Below are 8,466 nucleotides of genomic sequence, written 5' to 3' on the forward strand. Positions count from 1 at the left end.
ATGACTTGACTAAAAAAGCTGTTGAGTCATCAGAATGTTTGTGGTTTGTTTGTAACATTTTGACTCATTCAGAGAGATAGAAAACCGTTTCACACACACAGCTGGTACTGACAGTGAGGTTGTAGCTGAAGCATCCTGTGTCAATGGACTACAACTGAATCTGGAAGCCATTAGAAAATACATTTGACTTTTCATTGTGTCAGATAAGTATTCTCTCTCTCTACTCTCACTCTCTCGCTCTCTTTCTCTCTCTCTCTACTCTCACTCTCTCGCTCTCTTTCTCTCTCGCTCTCGCTCTCTCTCTCTCTCTCTCTCTCTCACACACACATGAACACGCACACACACACACACACACACACACACACACACACACACACACACACACACACACACACACACACACACACATACATACACACACACACACCCACACACACACCACAGACTGGCAGTTTCTGCAGTAAACAGGAAGACCTGAAGTCAAGTAATAACCTCCCTGCGTTTCCTGTTGTGTCTTCATTAAGGTCTATTCATCAGGCTGAAAGTGACTAGGAACAGCAGCAGGACATTTTGAAAATATACTATAATCCATATTTTGATATGTTTCTACACTACAGTAAATCAGTTTAATCAATTCTATGAGTTGTATACAATCACTCTATATCTGATGATTCTGTCATTTACTGTCATTGCTGCAGGCATGATTTACAGGCATAAAACACTGATGATTTTATCAACTAATAGTAAATCATATTTGACATCATGTGATACTGATTTCAAAAATATAATTGAATTACATGGGGCATTAGCTATTAATAAGAAATACTTAACATGGAGTTAGCTTGTCTCTCTCATCCCTGACATAATGTGAATAATCACATGAGCATAAAGTCTTCCAACTGTTTTTCCACCCAATGAAATTACCTTCAATGGTTTTCCTGAAATCTGGAGAGAGAGGGAGTTTAGCAGTGGGAATAGTCAGGAATTTTAACTTCTTCTCATTGCCATTTACAACCTACCGTCTGCGGAAAAGTGTAGTTACACCCTTCTCTCTCTGACACACACACACACACACACACACACACACACACACACACACACACACACACACACACACACACACACACACACACACACACACACACACACACACACACACACACACACACACACACACACACATTGTATCTTTGGAAAAGAGAGTGGAAAAGGTGGCAGATGATCAGGCCCGTAATGATGTTCATGGGACAGATCATTGAGATGGGTCACTTAAGGGCTGTGACGAGCCACTTAACCCGATGGAAAGGAGAATATCATCATTCTTTCCAGAAGTTGAAAAAAAATGGTAGAAAATGTCTCTCCATTCTGCTGCACTCCCCTGTTCCCCATATGAACCCTACCTCCCAACCCCCATTCCCTTCCTATGCATGGCACTGTTATAGATTCCACATTGACTCCAGACTTGATTTATATACTATTACTCGGGAAGCAATCTGAGGTATGTGGAAGAATGAAGACATATGAGATTTCTGTGCTGCAGGCCAAACTGAGAGGGGAAACACGTCTGCGTCCCAAATGCCACATTATTCCCTTTATAGTGCACTACTTTTGACCTGGGTACATAGGGCAGGTTCTGAGATGTCATTCTCCACAGCATGGACAGCTCACAAAATGACCACACTAAGACAATTAAGACTAAAGACCAACTTTCTTTTGAGGAATGTGTACCTGGCAAAATGCATTGGTTAGTTGTCAGGGCTTCTCTTCTCCTCAGGCTTAGGTAAAGTGTCCTGGTTTTCAGGCCACCTGTTCAGAACCCATGCCTACAAAACAAAAGATGGAGGAGGGAAGTGATTGTGGTGTTATAAATTATTTTCTGGTATTATTTCCTTTCTGTTTTATGCAAAAGAGGTACAGCAACATTTCACTCTTTACTCAGCAAGGCATGGCCCGTTCATGCATTGTACTGAACTCTCCTCCCCTGAACATTACGTTTTACTCATGCTTAGAGCATGCTGAAAGGCTGAGTGCTTGATGGCTGTTGAGTGGAGGGAAATTACTCTGTCGGTCTCCTAGACTAGAGTGCACAGCAGCAGATTGTGTTGACTCATCTATCATTAGAGTAGTGGTATAGCTTACAGTGATGGCTGTCTATGGTAAATGGCCACCTGCATACTATATGTGAGCTACTTCTGCAGTATCAAGTCATTTAATACAGTTTGTGGTAGCTAGGCTGCTTTGCACTGGGGGCACTGGGGGCACTGTACCCAGGTGTCCTTTTGAAATACAGCGAGGTGCAATCTGTATTTTAAAAATAACTCACAATTGCCATGTGTAGCTCAGTTAGTAGAGCATGGCACTTGCAATGCCAAGGTTGTGGGTTAGATTCTCACGGGGACCAGTATGAAAACAATGTATGCACTCACGCTGGATAAGAGCATCTGCTAAAATCTAAATGTATCACATGACTCAATCTGACATAAAAACTTACCAGCCCCTGTCCATAAAGGCAGAGATCTTGCCATAGGGAATGGGCTGTGCTGTGTTAATGGAATAGGGACTGGACACTCAGAGTAGGCTTGGGTGGCGTGTGTGTGTGTGTGTGTGTGTGTGTGTGTGTGTGTGTGTGTGTGTGTGTGTGTGTGTGTGTGTGTGTGTGTGTGTGTGTGTGTGTGTGTGTGTGTGTGTGTGTGTGTGTGTGTGTGTGTGTGTGTGTGTGTGTGTGTGCGCGTGCGCATGATCACTCCTGGGGTGAAGTGCTGTTGGCAGGGAGAGTATCAAAAGAGCATGGCAGTGAAAATGGACAGCAGATGGGGTTCTGGTTTGGTTACTGCTTGTCCTGGCTAGGCCAGTGAGATCCAAGGTGCAGTCCACCATGCCTGGCACCACTCCTGGTATCCCCTGCTACAGGGATCTTTCCAGAGTATAGGCAGAGAGCTTCTTCCAGTGCCAACCAAACCTACAGGTCCCAAGCATGGGGGAGGTGACTCATAATATCAGCCCATCATCCAAGAGCTGGTCAATAGCAGTGCCCAAATATGGGAGGCATGCATGTTCTTTGTTCACAACCAAGACTTTAGGCATGGACTAAGAATGCCTTTGACTGTTGTTGTTTTTTTGGTGCACTAGCTAGAATGCTCACAGTACCTCAGGAAATGCTTTTTTGAACCACAACACTTCAAGGAGCAAAGCAGAGGAGCCACAAATGAAAAGGTAGTTTATGTTGACAGTCAACAGTCAACAAAGCATCATGAACAAACCATTGAATATCACAATAAATCTGCATGCTGTACATTGTGTGGCCCCCATTCTCCTACTGTACCCTCCGCCACAAAACCTCTACTCCCTGCTTGAGGAAATTATCTTAAGAGTGTTATCGTGAAAAGCTGAGGGGCATGCATACTTCTATGCTGATCTTGATAGATGTGCCCATCGCAGTTTGGAGATGTCCGGTTGCTAGAAGCATTAAACGAGTTAAAGATGTTGCTTTCCTTGGCAACGAGGTCTTAATTAAAAGCAGTGTAATTTGAGTTCCACCTCTGAAGCGGACAAGCAGTGCTACTGCATGTGCTGCTGGCTACACCCAGCTCAGCTGACACAACAGAAAATTCACACGCAACCTTAGACCTGGGGGAAAAATGACCCGACACTGGCCAGGATGGGGGCTGTGGAGTGGAGTGAGGGAAGCAGCAAATCAAGATGGTTTTATTGGCCTGAATCATACATAAATGTTCCCTCTTAGCAGGGCTATTTTCAGTCATGTTTGATCTAGTCTCTCCAGGGGAGGACTGAGAGGAGGCATGGGGAGGGTCCCACATGCAGGCTGCCTGGTGGGGTAATGGAGAACATTAGGGCTGTGTCCCCAATGGCACTAAAGTCCCTTTATAGTGCACTACCTTTGACCAGGGCCCTATGGCCCAATGGGACTCAACCTAGGACTGTTAGTTTTCCTTCACGTCAGCCATCCTCAACACTGTTTCAAAACCTGCCATGCACCAACACACTCAATATTCACCTTTAAAGGGACATAAAATAAAACATACTGTAGCAGTCAAACTCAACTCATGGCTGCCATCTATAGGCTTGCAGTTACTAATGGACATTTCTGACATGAGGAAAGAGAAAATAATGTAAAAGCCAGGAAAAGTTACAGTACACTCACAAGCTCATAGTCTAAATGCTACGCTTGCAAATGTGACAAGAAAAAACATTTCCATGACATCATAGCCCTGTAAAATAAAAGAAGACATTTGCTCTTTCCTAGACAAAATCTCTCTCTTTTATATGAGACTGCATCCATCCACTAGGCCAGGGAAGTGGCCGTGGGTCTAAGTGCTGTGTCATCCTTACTTCTGCCTCCTCCTCGCTCTAGTTCCTTCAGATCATAATTAAACTCAAATTAGCCTTAAAGTGGCAAGTAGCAGTAGAAACAATAATAAAAGTTCCCCTCCCCTGTTTCTGTAAAAAGCTGAGGGAAGCTTAGCGGTTAAGAGCGTTAGACCAGGACCTGGAAGGTTGCTGGTTTGAATCCCCAAAGCTGACTAGGTTGAAAATCTCTCGATGTGCCCTTGAGCAAAGTTATTAACCCAAGTTGCTTATGATAAGAGTGTCTGCTAAATTACCAAATGGGGTTGGAGAAATGTAACCACTTTGGCAGCATCATGTTGTGGGGGTGCTTTGCTGCAGGAGGTACTGGTGCACTTTACAAAATAGATAGCATCATGAGGCAGGAAAATGATGTGGATATATTGAAGCAACATCTCAAGACATCAGTCAAGAAGTTAAAGCTTGGTCGCAAATGGGTCTTCCAAATGGACAATGACCCCAAGCATACTTCCAGTTGTGGAAAAATGGCTCAAGGACAACAAAGTCAAGGTATTGGATTGGCCATCACAAAGCCCTGACCTCAATCCTATAGAACATTTGTTGGAAAAACTGAAAAAGCGTGTGCGAACAAGGAGGCCTACAAACCTGACTCAATTACACCAGCTCTGTCAGGAGGACTGGGCCAAAATTCACCCAACTTATTGTGGGAAGCTTGTGGAAGGCTACACGAAACATGTGACCCAAATTAAACATTTTAAAGGCAATGCTACCAAATACTAATTGAGTGTATGTAAACTTCTGACCCAGTGGGAATGTGATGAAAGAAATAAAAGCTGGAATAAGTTATTCTCTCTACTATTATTCTGACATATCACATTCTTAAAATAAAGTGGTGATCCTAACTGACCAAAAACAGGGAATTCTTACTAGGATTAAATGTCAGGAATTGTGAAAAACAGAGTTTAAATGTATTTGGCTAAGGTGTATGTACACTTCCGACTTCAACTGTATATGTGCCCTTTGGTTTCCATTGGGTGGTCGATTATTGTTACTATGTCCGTTGATCGTGTGAGTTCCTGTGCTGTGTGTTTTGGCTTTCGTGCCATTGTGGATTGCGCAGATGGTTACGGTCTCGTCCCGTGTGATAATCATTGTGCACATGTGTTATCTATTCGAGGTACTCCTCGCTCTTTCGTTTTGGTTTCAACCCTGTGTGTTGCCTACGTTTGTTTGGTCCCTGTGCCTTTACATGGCATGCTGTAATTTGGGTGCAATAAAAAACCCTATTACGCATTCCTGTGCTTGTCTCCCGATCCTTCATGCCAACGTGACAGTTCCATTTGTAGCTCTGTTGGTAGAGCATGGTGCTTCTAACACCAGGGTAGTGGGTTTGATTCGCGGGACCATCAACACGTAAAATGTATACACGGATGACAATAAGTCACTTTGGATAAAAGCATCTGCTAAATGGCATATATTATTTGGAATAGGGTGTCATTTAGCACTCAAAGGCTGACTCCAGGGCTGGAAGTGCAGAGTGTTGGCCCGACAGGGTGACCAGGGATGATCCAAAGGTCTGGGCCAAGAATACACATGCATGGATGATGAGAGCAGAGCTCCCTGAAATCCTTCATGGTGTCTCTACATGTATTCACTGACCGTCGGACCAAAGCATTCCTGTTACTCACTTTACTACAGGTTGGCGGACTAGCTGTGTTGATACAGGAATCACCATAATCACAACTGGATCTGTAGAGCCAGACTCTCTCTGTCCGATTAACCTTTAACCTCACAGCAGCAATAGACCTGATCACAATAGACCTGATCACGACCTGGCCTGATCAATATATAACCATTCACCCAATGCTTTTCACATAAGCATCCAAACAGATAGATATTTCTTTCTGAATTACCTTTATCCATATTCTCTTCGCCTTATGGATCTTGACCTGTGTTGAACCTGTGCTGAGTTAGCGTTCACACCAATGTTCACACAGTCCTGGTGTCTATCTACGAGTGTGGTCTATGGTGCTGATTGCTGATGACAGCCCAGTATAGGTTTGAGAGGCAATAGTTCAAACCCCAGCCCTACATCTCCGCTCCCCATCCTCCTCTCTCCAGGCTCTCCAAGCCTCATCCACCCTGGATCATTGTTGATGGAGCCATTGATCCCCTTAATGGGCCAAGGTTAATTAAAAGCAATTAGTCATGTCCTGCACCTATATTGTGGGGAGTAACCTATAGTCAACTCTTATCTATGCCTGAGGCTCTGATCCTGTTGAAATCTATTCTGCTACTTCATACAATATGTGCGCACACATATTAACATCAAATCTAACATAATAAATAATAACTAAGGTATGTCAAATATGAAAGATGTCGCCAGACAGTGATATGATAATACTGTATGTTTTGTTTATATAGTAGATGTTATACAGTACCAGTGTATGATATAATTTGTAATATTCAGCATGAGACAGGACAACAAGGGAAATCCTTTTATATCCATGTAATGAAAAGAGCAGCAGTCAGTCCTTCCATGGACCCTGTGGATGGTCTCTCACCTGAATGTCAGGTTAAATGTCACTGACTGTGAGCTTTGGTGCCATATCAGAGGCAGGCCTGCGAGCCATAAATAAACTCCAATATTCCCCAGGCCCACCACACCATCAAAGATAAGTACAAACAACACCTTCAAAACAGCCTTAACAGCCCTAGAAAGGTCACAATAGTTTCTTCTTACATGAATTAGATTTAGTTTCCTGCATGAGAGGGAAAAGATTGGGGTTCATGTTGTCCTTGAGACACGCTAAGTCAGTGTAGGAATTGAGGTTAATGATTGAGAGTCATGTTTCAGTGACTCAGTGCCTGGCAGTAGAAATGGAAGATGTTGAAACTGAAATAATAACCTTCAGTGAATTTTACAGTTTGTGTTTCTTTAGCATACAGTAGATTGGATAGTAAAATGCCTGCCGCCGTTTTCAAACCTGAGAGATGATTTTTATGATACAGTTTATGAGATTTATTCCAGTGGCATTGGATTGCATCTAAACTCTCTCAAACAACTTGAAAACCACTTAAATGGGAAACAGGAAATTGCACTTTATCAAAGAATCGGATGCGTCTTCCTAATACAAAACAATGTATTTTCCACTTAGCAACTTTTTCAAAAAGTGGCAACCAATAAAAAATGGCTTTGTTTTATTGTACTTGAGAAAAACTCAAAGGAAACATCAGAAGACATTTTTGTTCTAGTGCTGACTATTAACTAAAGGCTTTGAATTATACCCATAACAATTTAGAACCACTAATTACTGTAAAAGACTGGTCTAAATGGATAATTCACTGGAAACAAAAAACAGCTACAGTGGGGAAAACAAGTATTTGATACACTGCTGATATTGCAGGTTTTCCTACTTACAAAGCATGTAGAGGTCTGTAATTTTTATCATAGGTACACTTCAACTGTGAGAGACGGAATCTAAAACAAAACTCCAGAAAATCACATTGAATAATTTTTAAGTAATTAATTAGCATTTTATTGCATGACATAAGTATTTGATACATCAGAAAAGCAGAACTTAATATTTGGTACAGAAACCTTTGTTTGTAATTACAGAGATCATACGATTCCTGTAGTTCTTGACCAGGTTTGCACACACTGCAGCAGGGATTTTGGCCCACTCCTCCATACAGACCTTCTCCAGATCATTCAGGTTTCGGGGCTGTCGCTGGGAAATACGGACTTTCAGCTCCCTCCAAAGATTTTCTATTGGGTTCAGGTCTGGAGACTGGCTAGACCACTCCAGGACTTTGAGATGCTTCTTATGGAGCCACTCCCTAGTTGCCCTGGCTGTGTGTTTCGGGTTGTTGTCATGCTGGAAGACCCAGCCATGACCCATCTTCAATGCTCTTACTGAGGGAAGGAGGTTGTTGGCCAAGATCTCGCGATACATGGCCCCATCCATCCTCCCCTCAATACGGTGCAGTCGTCCTATCCCCTTTGCAGAAAAGCATCCCCAAAGAATGATGTTTCCACCTCCATGATTCACAGTTGGGATGGTGTTCTTGGGGTTGTACTCATCCTTCTTCTTCCTCCAAACACAGCGAGTGGAGTTTAGACCAAAAAGCTATATTTTT

The sequence above is a fragment of the Oncorhynchus masou genome, chromosome 9 (genome assembly GCF_036934945.1).
Source record: "Oncorhynchus masou masou isolate Uvic2021 chromosome 9, UVic_Omas_1.1, whole genome shotgun sequence".
NCBI classification, from domain to species: Eukaryota; Metazoa; Chordata; class Actinopteri; order Salmoniformes; family Salmonidae; genus Oncorhynchus; species Oncorhynchus masou.